Source organism: Mus caroli, chromosome 14 (assembly GCF_900094665.2).
Source record: "Mus caroli chromosome 14, CAROLI_EIJ_v1.1, whole genome shotgun sequence".
Taxonomy (NCBI): Eukaryota; Metazoa; Chordata; class Mammalia; order Rodentia; family Muridae; genus Mus; species Mus caroli.
In genome coordinates this window covers 46,760,492-46,769,358 of record NC_034583.1, presented here as the reverse complement: position 1 = coordinate 46,769,358, position 8,867 = coordinate 46,760,492, and the positions used below count along the sequence as shown (strand labels likewise).

At 45.0% G+C, this 8,867-nt stretch overlaps 1 pseudogene; it reads left to right on the top strand.

Annotated features, from left to right (window-relative positions):
• Nucleotides 1–795: 795 nt before the first annotated feature.
• On the top strand, nucleotides 796–2,279 carry LOC110308953 (annotated as a pseudogene).
• The last annotated feature ends 6,588 nt before the right edge of the window (nucleotides 2,280–8,867 follow it).

Below are 8,867 nucleotides of genomic sequence, written 5' to 3'. Positions count from 1 at the left end.
TGGTCCTGGTTGCTCCCATGACTCATTGTGTCTATGAAGTGGAGGCCTGGCAGTTTCCCCTACATCTTGCTACTGATGCTGATGCAATTTTGGTATCTGGACACAAATGAACTGGACTGCTGGTATCCTGATAAACAGAGATTGGAGTCACCTCAAAGAACTACTTCTAAACAGGTCCGTGGGCTGGTGAGATGGCACAACAGGTAAGAGCACTGACTACTCTTCTGAAGGTCCTGAGTTCAAATCCCAGCAATCACATGGTGGCTCATAACCACCTGTAATCAGATATGACACCCTCTTCTGGTGTGTCTGAAGACAGACACAGTGAATTTATTTATAATAATAAATAAATCTTTGGGAAGGAGTGAGCAGGAACTGAGGGAGCGGTGCTGACCAGAGCAAGCAGATGTCCTAAATTCAATTCCCAGCAACCAGATGAAGGCTCACAACCATCTGTACAGCTACTACAGTGTGTACTCATATACATAAAATAAACAAATCTTTTTTAAAAACCAGATCCACATCCCCTTGTCCTATTTACCATCATTTCTCCACTACTTTTGGACGGTGGGCTAGAAGGTATGTTGAAGAGTTTCAGAACCCTTATTAAAAGTAAATTTTGAGTCTCCCACTAGCAGCCTTCTGATAAAGATATAGACCTCTCAGCTCCTCCTGCACCATGGCTGTCTGGATGCTGCCATGCTCCTGCCTTGATGATAATGGACTGAACCTCTGAACCTGTTAAAACTTGTTTCTTAAGTGAGATGCCACATCAGCACTGGACTCATGGAGACTGAACATTTATTCAGAAATCCATCGAAGCTGCTGTACCCTGCTGCAGACCATGTCTAACTGTAACACTACTCAGGAGACTCTGGAAATAATGAAAGAATCAGAAAAAAAACTGGTGGAAGAATCTGTAAACAAAAATAAATTTATATCCAAAACTCCAAGTAAGGAAGAAGTTGGGAAGGAAGATGGAGAGAATGGTCTGCATCAGGAGGCACAGAGACAGACATCCAGTCCTGGCCATGCCAGCAAAAGAGCCATGTCTGATTCCAAGTTCCAGTTCAAGGTATGCAGTCTGGCAGTATGTGAGAAACCCTTCACTCCATTTGCTGATGGCCCACTAGACACCCAGAGTGCAATTCAATTGCACAGCACAACTGCAACTCTGACAGGAGGAGGAAAAGTCCACAAAAGATGTCTCTGAAAAGGAAGACAAGGACAAAAGCAAAGAAAAGGTCCCGAGGAAGATGCCATCCAGAGACTCCAGCCAAGAACATACCGACTCCACCGGAATAGAGCTACATGAATTTCTTGTAAATACACTGAAAAAGAACCCAAGGGACATAATGCTGAGGCTAAAGTCCGAGCAAGAGATTCTGGACTTCATCGGTGACAATAGCCAGTTCAAGAAGCTCCCTCGGATGACCTCATATCACCGGATGCTATTACACCGAGAGGCTGCCTATTTTGGGACGGACCACAATGTTGATCAAACAGGGAAAGCTGTCATCATCAACAAAACCACCAACACGGGGATCCCTGAACAGGGGTTCGCAGAACATATAAAAGATGAGAAGCATACAGAATTTTAACAGAGATTCATTCTCAAGAGCGATGATGCCAGTATGGACTGAGATGGTAACCAGATGAAAGTTCTGTTGCAGTGTGGAAGGAGGAGCAAGTCAATAGAAGAGAGAGAGGAGAAATATTAAAGGGTCTGAGAGAGAGTACTTGCCTGACAGACTGGCCAGAATGGATATCTAAATGACATCAGGGGAAACCGGGAAGGTCTGAGCAGCACATCAAGCAGCCGACATAGCAGCACAGACAGTGAACTCAAATCCCTGGAGCCATAGCCTTGGAGCGGCACAGACTCAGATGGCATTGTCCACACCATGCGACCACCTGTCACCAAAGCCAGCAGCTTCAGTGGAATCTCCATCTTCATCTTCCGAGGTGACAGCATTGGCAGCAGTGCAGGCAGGCTCTCCAGTCCAGGCATGGCACTAGGTGCCTCTCGAGTATGCTACCATGTCACTTCACCCCAGTCTGTCCGGGGCCTTCTTCCTTGTACTGCCCAGCAGCAGCAGCAGCAGCAACAACAACAACAACAACAACAACAACACCTTCCTGATCTCCCACCCACTCCCCAACAACAGCCACCCTTGAATAATCACATGATTTCACAGGCAGAAGACCTCAGCAGTAACCCCTTTGGACAAATGAAGAATGACATGAGGATTTTGATTGAGACTGTCCTGACTTTCTGAATTTCTCCTGGTAATTTGGTCATTTCTGATGATAATGATTCTACCTGTGCATGAGCATAGGAGGTCTTACCACCTTTTCCTGTCTTCTTCACTTCCTTGGTTAGGGTTACCCTAAGCTATTTTTTTTTTTTGAGGCTATTTGGAATAAAACTTCCCCCTGACTTATTTCCCTGTGGATTTATCATTGGCAAAGAAAAAAAGAAAAAAAAAACGATGGCTTGTTGTATGTTAGCTTTGTATCCCACCACTTTACTGAAAGTATTAGTCCATTCTAGGAGTTTTCTGGCGAAGTCATTAGGATCTCCATAGCATCATATAATTTGGTTTGAATAAGGGTGGCCCCACAAGCTCATATACTTGCATGCTTGTTTCTCAGTGGGTGGAACTGTTTGGGAAGGATTAGAAGGTGTGGACTCGGAGGAGGTGTGTCACTGGGGGTAGGCTTTGAGGTTTCAAAAGCTCATGCCATTGACAATGTCTCTTTCTCTTTGCCTCATACCTGTGGATCAGATGTTAATTCTCAGGCTCCACCAGAGCCTTATCTGCCTGCCTGCTGCTGCCTGCTCCCCTCACCATGATGTTCATGGACTCGCTCTCTGAAACTGTAAGTTCTAACTAAACTCTTTCATCTGTGTTGCCTTGGTCATGATGTTTCATCATAGTAATAGAAAAGTAACCGAGACAGAAGCCCAGAGACTGGGCTATTTCTGTGACAGACCCGACCATACTGTGTTTGTTTGTTTGTTTGTTTGTTTGTTTGTTTGTTTGCTTTGGAGAAATGGAGACTACTTTGGACTAACAAAGCAGTTGAATGCTGTAAGCAGGGTGTTAATGGGCCATTCCAATAGGAACTTAGGTGACTGAGAGTGATGTGCTGAGAGCAGAAGCCTCAGAGGCTCTCAAAACAACACAGGCTCCTGCCATTCCTTTTGGTCGCCCAATGGAGCGAGTTCAAAAGACCCTATTGCTGACGACACTACACATCTTTATTGTAAGGTATAAACAAATCAAGTTGGAAGTGAGCTGGACGATTCCTTCCTGCTGGATGACTCTCACAGTCTCAGGACAGGATGGCAGGCTACTAGGGGAGAAAAGACATCAACAATCTTACCCAACTATGAATCCTGTGAACTGCAATGCCAACTTGCCAGGCAAGATGTACTCACTGGTACAATCATGGTATGGCTATTATTAGGATAATCATGAGTCTTGGCTTGGATAATCACACCACAGGAAAGAATTCATGCCAGGCTCTGTAAACCCAGCCAAAAGTCCATGGCTGAGGAGGCGTTAGATCCCACTGAAAGAGCTTACTGTTGTGTAGCCAAATTGAGATGGCCCCAAAATGCCTTCTAAGCTTAATGTGCGTATCCACAAAGAAATGTCAGTCAGAGAAGCTGCTCTTCATGACGAATGATGGAGGATGCTGGGACTCACGGGTGCTTTAGGTGCTGAGAATAGGGAAAGTCAAGTATTAACCCCTATGCAGGATGTTTATATCATCCTCTGTATGGCTCAGAGAACATTGTGGAAGAGAAGACTGTGAGCGCCTGACTTGCCAGCAAGAAAGACACCACAATAGGATCCTTCTGCACACGTTTATTGGGAGAGCATTGACTGTATAGGCGAAAGACCCCGAGCCCTGGGCCTCTCACTCTTATATACTATCAGTTCCCATCCACTCACAGCAGGCCACATCACCTCACCAGGTACGCAACTTCAGCTAATCAGGGCAGCAGGGGCATATCTCCACCAAAATGGCTTCGCCAGTAACCTGGTACACCTGCGCAGCTCTCACGATGTTTGTGGTTTATATGAGGAAGTCAGGTGCAAGTCATACGGCTTAGCTGCAGTCCCTGGCACCTTCTTGGGACTGCTGCCACACCTGCTCCCCACAGAAGACAGGAAAGAGAAAGAAGGGCTCTGAATTCCATCTTCTAGCATGATGCAGCTATTGCAACCATGCACTGAATATACAGAGGACTGCATCTGGCAACAGCCAATCATTGATTAGGGATGGGTTCAGGAGCCTCTCTCTCTCTGCTGAATTATTGGCTACTGGTGGATTCTGGGGGTTGGGGGCAGCCATTATTTTAAGTCATGTATCCAACAGACACATGAACAGTTCCAAACCTCTGGTCACAGATGATTTTGTTTCAACTCAGAGGGTCACAAACCAAAGCAAAAATGCATGAATATTATAAAGGAACTAATAAAAAGAGGTTTATGTTGACAGAGGTGGGAGTGAGGGGGCTGAGAGTAACCACAATGCATTTTATGTGTATGGAATTATCAAAGAGAAGATTTAATTTAAAAAAACATATTAAAAAAGAAATAGGAGAAACAGATAAAGTGCAAATGCCCTTTCTTATATTTTTGGTTGTCACCCTAACCTTTAACAGCAGAGCCGTCTCTCCAGCCCAGCGATGCCCTGTCTAACAGCAGATTTTGTTATGCAGACTGAGTTAAACAGACAAGCTGCAAAAATGCCCTTGGTATGTTGGGTTTGGGACCCTGTTCTAAGAGATACTTGTATACTAAAGAGTGAATGAAGGTACAGGGCAGGGAAGAAAAAATTAAAGTGACGCAGAAATAGAGAGACGGGAGGGTAGGGGAAGAGGACAGGACAAAGAGGAGGAGGAGGGATAAGGAAGGAGGACTGAAAGGGAGGACGGAGAGGAGAAAAGGGAGAAGGGAAATGGAAAGGAGGAGAGGGAAGGGAGGAGGAGAGGGAAGGGAGGAGGAGAGGGAAGGGAGGAGGAGGGAAAGGAAGGGGAAGAGGAAGGAAGGATGAGGAGTCAGTATAAAAGGGATGAAGGATGTAAGTAACTACATTCTCTGATCTCACACAAGGTGGCAAAGCGGGTCCTGGTTCCTACCAGAGGCTTCATGCCTCTTCCTGCCCATGCCCTTCATGCAGACACAGACGAGATATTTGATAAAGGTCCGATTTCTAACCATTATCACAGAGAAACTAAGTAGTTCCTGTCTGGCCAAATGGTGTGACTCTTTAGAGGATATGAGTCTCTCAAGACTCAACTGGGCAGTGGGGTCCTCTGCTTGTTGCTGTGAGGGGCTGGATCTCTTACTGTGGCTCAGACCCCAGGGAATAGCCCCAGGGATCTACCAAAGGTGCTTTCTCCATTTGTGAAGGCAGGAGGGCACAGGTATGTAGCTTAATGGAGTTCTGCATGGACAGGCTGGAATGTAGAGGATATTAGGACCACTGCATAAGGAACAGTAAGGGCCCTGGTAGAAAAAATCCCATCTTCCCTTCTACCAAGTTTTCTAATGCATTCTGCCCCTCTGCCCTACTTTCTGAAATTCTTCAGTGAGATGAGACATCTTTGAATTATATGCTGGTAGGAATCCAGCAAAGGAAAGGAGACTGCACTTACATTATGCCTCAGAATCTCCTCCTTGGATCCTCCTCCTTCTCCTCCTCCTCTTCCTCCTCTTCCTCCTCCCCTTCCCCTTTCTTCTCCCCCTCCTCCTTCCCCTCCCCCTTCTATTTCTTCTTCTTCTTCCTCTTCTTCTTCTTCCTCTTCCTCTTCTTCTTCTTCCTCTTCCTCTTCTTCTTCCTCTTCTTCTTCTTCTTCTTCTTCTTCTTCTTCTTCTTCTTCTTCTTCTTCTTCTTCTCTCTCTCTCTCTCTCTCTCTCTCTCTCTCTCTCTCTCTCTCTCTTAAACTGAAGCAATGTCTCCCTATGTTGACTGGTTGGAAGTTGCTCTGTAAACCAGGAAGGCCTGGAGGATTTGGCCATCATCTTGCCTTTCTCCTGAGTTCTGGGACTACAGGCATGTGCTGCCATATTGAATTCTTACTAAACTCATGTTCCAGTATAGACTGTTTTCCCTGTCCTGAGGGCAAAAGATATCCCGGAGGGGGGGATTTCCAGGCTGCATTTGGTTTGAATGCTTGTTATCTGTTATAAAGGTAGACCCATGCAGTAGATATCCCGGAGGGGGGATTTCCAGGCTGCATTTGGTTTGAATGCTTGTTATCTGTTATAAAGGTAGACCCATGCAGTAGTGGTCAGAGGTGAAACTTGCTGGGAAGTGTCTGGGTCAGGAAGACTGGGGTCGCATGGATGAGTTAGCGGGGCTCTAAGGAGATGGGGCTGGGGGGGGGGGAGGATTCATCCATGAAGCACATCTGCTGCACAGGTTTGAGGGCCTGAGTAAAAATCCCCAACACTATCTAAATAGCCAGCCACAGCTGTGTTTTTAAAAATCAGAAATAGATTTTTTTCATAAAGAATATTCTGATTATGGTTTCTACTCTCCCAACTCCTCTCAGGTCCTTTCCACTTCTGTACCCACCTAAATACCCAAATATACTCTCTCTCTCTCTCTCTCTCTCTCTCTCTCTCTCTCTCTCTCTCTCATACAAACAGGCATCTAAAAATAAAACAAAATAAGATAAAACAAAAACAGAAAAAAGAGCCACAGTTAAAACACAAGAAGCACAGACCCAGAGACACAGATATTTCACACACACAGAAAATACACAAAAACAAAATTGGAAACCATAACATAAAAGCAAAAGATCTGTAAAGTAAAAAAATTAAGAAAAAAAAAGTCCAGATAAAATGGTGTGTGACAAACAAACAAAAAGGCCCAAAAATCAGTGAGTTCACTTTGTGTTGGCCATTGACTGCCTTGCAAGGTGCCTGCCCTTAAGTGTGGTTTGCATACCCACTGAGACGCCACTGGAGAGGACTAGTTTTTCATTTAGATGCAGGCATCAATTGGAGACAGGATCTGATAGGGATAGGGGTTCTTGTCTACTTCTCCTTTCAGCACTGGGACCCCATCTAGCTTAGACATGCTCATGCCCTGTGCACGCTGCCACGGTCTCTGTGAATTCATATGTGCATCAGTCCTTTTGTGTCTAGAAGGCCGTGCTTTCTTGGTGTCCTCCATCCCCATTGGCTCTTACAATCTTCCTGCCTCTTCTTCTACAGGGTTTTCTGAGCTCTGAGAGGAGGGGTTTGGTCGAGACATCTCATTTAGAAGTATTCCAAGGTCTCTCATTCTCTACACATTGTCCAGTATTTGTTCCCATCTGCTGCAGCAGGAAGCGTCTCTGATGATGGCTGAGCAAGGCACTGATCTATGGGTCTAGCAGAATGCCATCAGGAGTCTGTTTATTGCTATGTTCCTTTAGAACAGTAGTATTTGGTTTTCCCCTAGGCTCATAACCCATCTAGTCTCAGGTCCTTGGCTACCTGGGCAGTGTTGGGCAAGGGTTCCGTCTCACAGTGTGGGCCTTAATTCTAGTCAGATATCAGTTGGTTGCTATTACAACTTTTGTGCCATTATTGCAACAGCATATCTTTCAGGCAGGTCACCAGGTCACCGCTGCAGATTGAAGGGTTTGTAGCTGGCTTGGTGTTTGCCTTTCTCCTCTGGAAGCATGCAGCATACCTTCCCATACCAAGAACACCAATCAGTAGGAGGGAAGACTCTGGTTAGGCACTCGCTCGACTTCTCCATGTTCAGTGAGTTATAGAGGTGTTTTCAGCAACAGAGCCTTACCCTCAGTTTGTAGAGAGCAACCAATAGCCCTGGCATCAGCCTGGAAGGGTTGGAGATTTCCACCTGGGTCCTTTTGGCCAGCAGCTTGTTTAGATGTAACCCGTTCCTAGCACTTGAGGTTTCATTTGGTGGCAAGAGATGTCTGGTCTGGGCTTTATCTCCTCTGATGTTTGATGGTTCAAATTTAGATTTCCTTTATATATGTATATATTTTAAGAAACTTCTACAAAAGTAGGTTTCCATATGACCCCTAAAATGGCCCTTAGTTTTAACTGTCCCTCCTGGTGTTCCCCCCACTCCCTCTGTCTTCCCTCTTTTCTGTTTGATCCTCCTGTTCCAGTCCTCCTGCCACCCATCCATAACTATCTATTTTATTTCTTCATAGAGAGCGCTTTTCCTCCCTCTAGGCCCTTACCCTATATCTAATCTCTGTGGTACGTAGACTGTGGCTTGCTTATCAAGGACTTAACGGCTAGCTAATCACCTTTAAGGGAGGACAGAACACACATGGGTTGCCTCACTCAGGATGATTTTTTTCCCCTAGCTCCATCCATTTATCTGAGAATTTTATGATTTCTTTTTTTTTTACAGCTGAGTAATAAATACTCTATGGTGTAAATTTTCTTTACCTATTAGTCCACAGATGGGCATCTAGTCTGGTTTCAATTTTTGGCTATTATGAATAGCCAATAGAACAGTGAATATGGTTGAGCAAGTGTCTCTGTAGTAGGATTTAGAGTCCTTTGGATATGAGGCATGGCCACTTTTGTGGGTTTCCTAGATCTTTGGAGAGTGGAAATAGGACAGTCACTGTGGCTTGCTTGCCACCAGCCTAGTGAGAACCCTAGTTTTAAAGAAATAAGGTGGATGATGTCTTCTATCCATACATCATACATCTTTCTCTCTCATACACACACACACACACACACACACACACACACACACACACACACACACACACTGGTGGAGGCAGGGAGAATAGGCTTGCACTCTTTGGCACTTCTTTTTTTTTTTTTTTTAAAGATTTATTTATTATATATAAGTACACT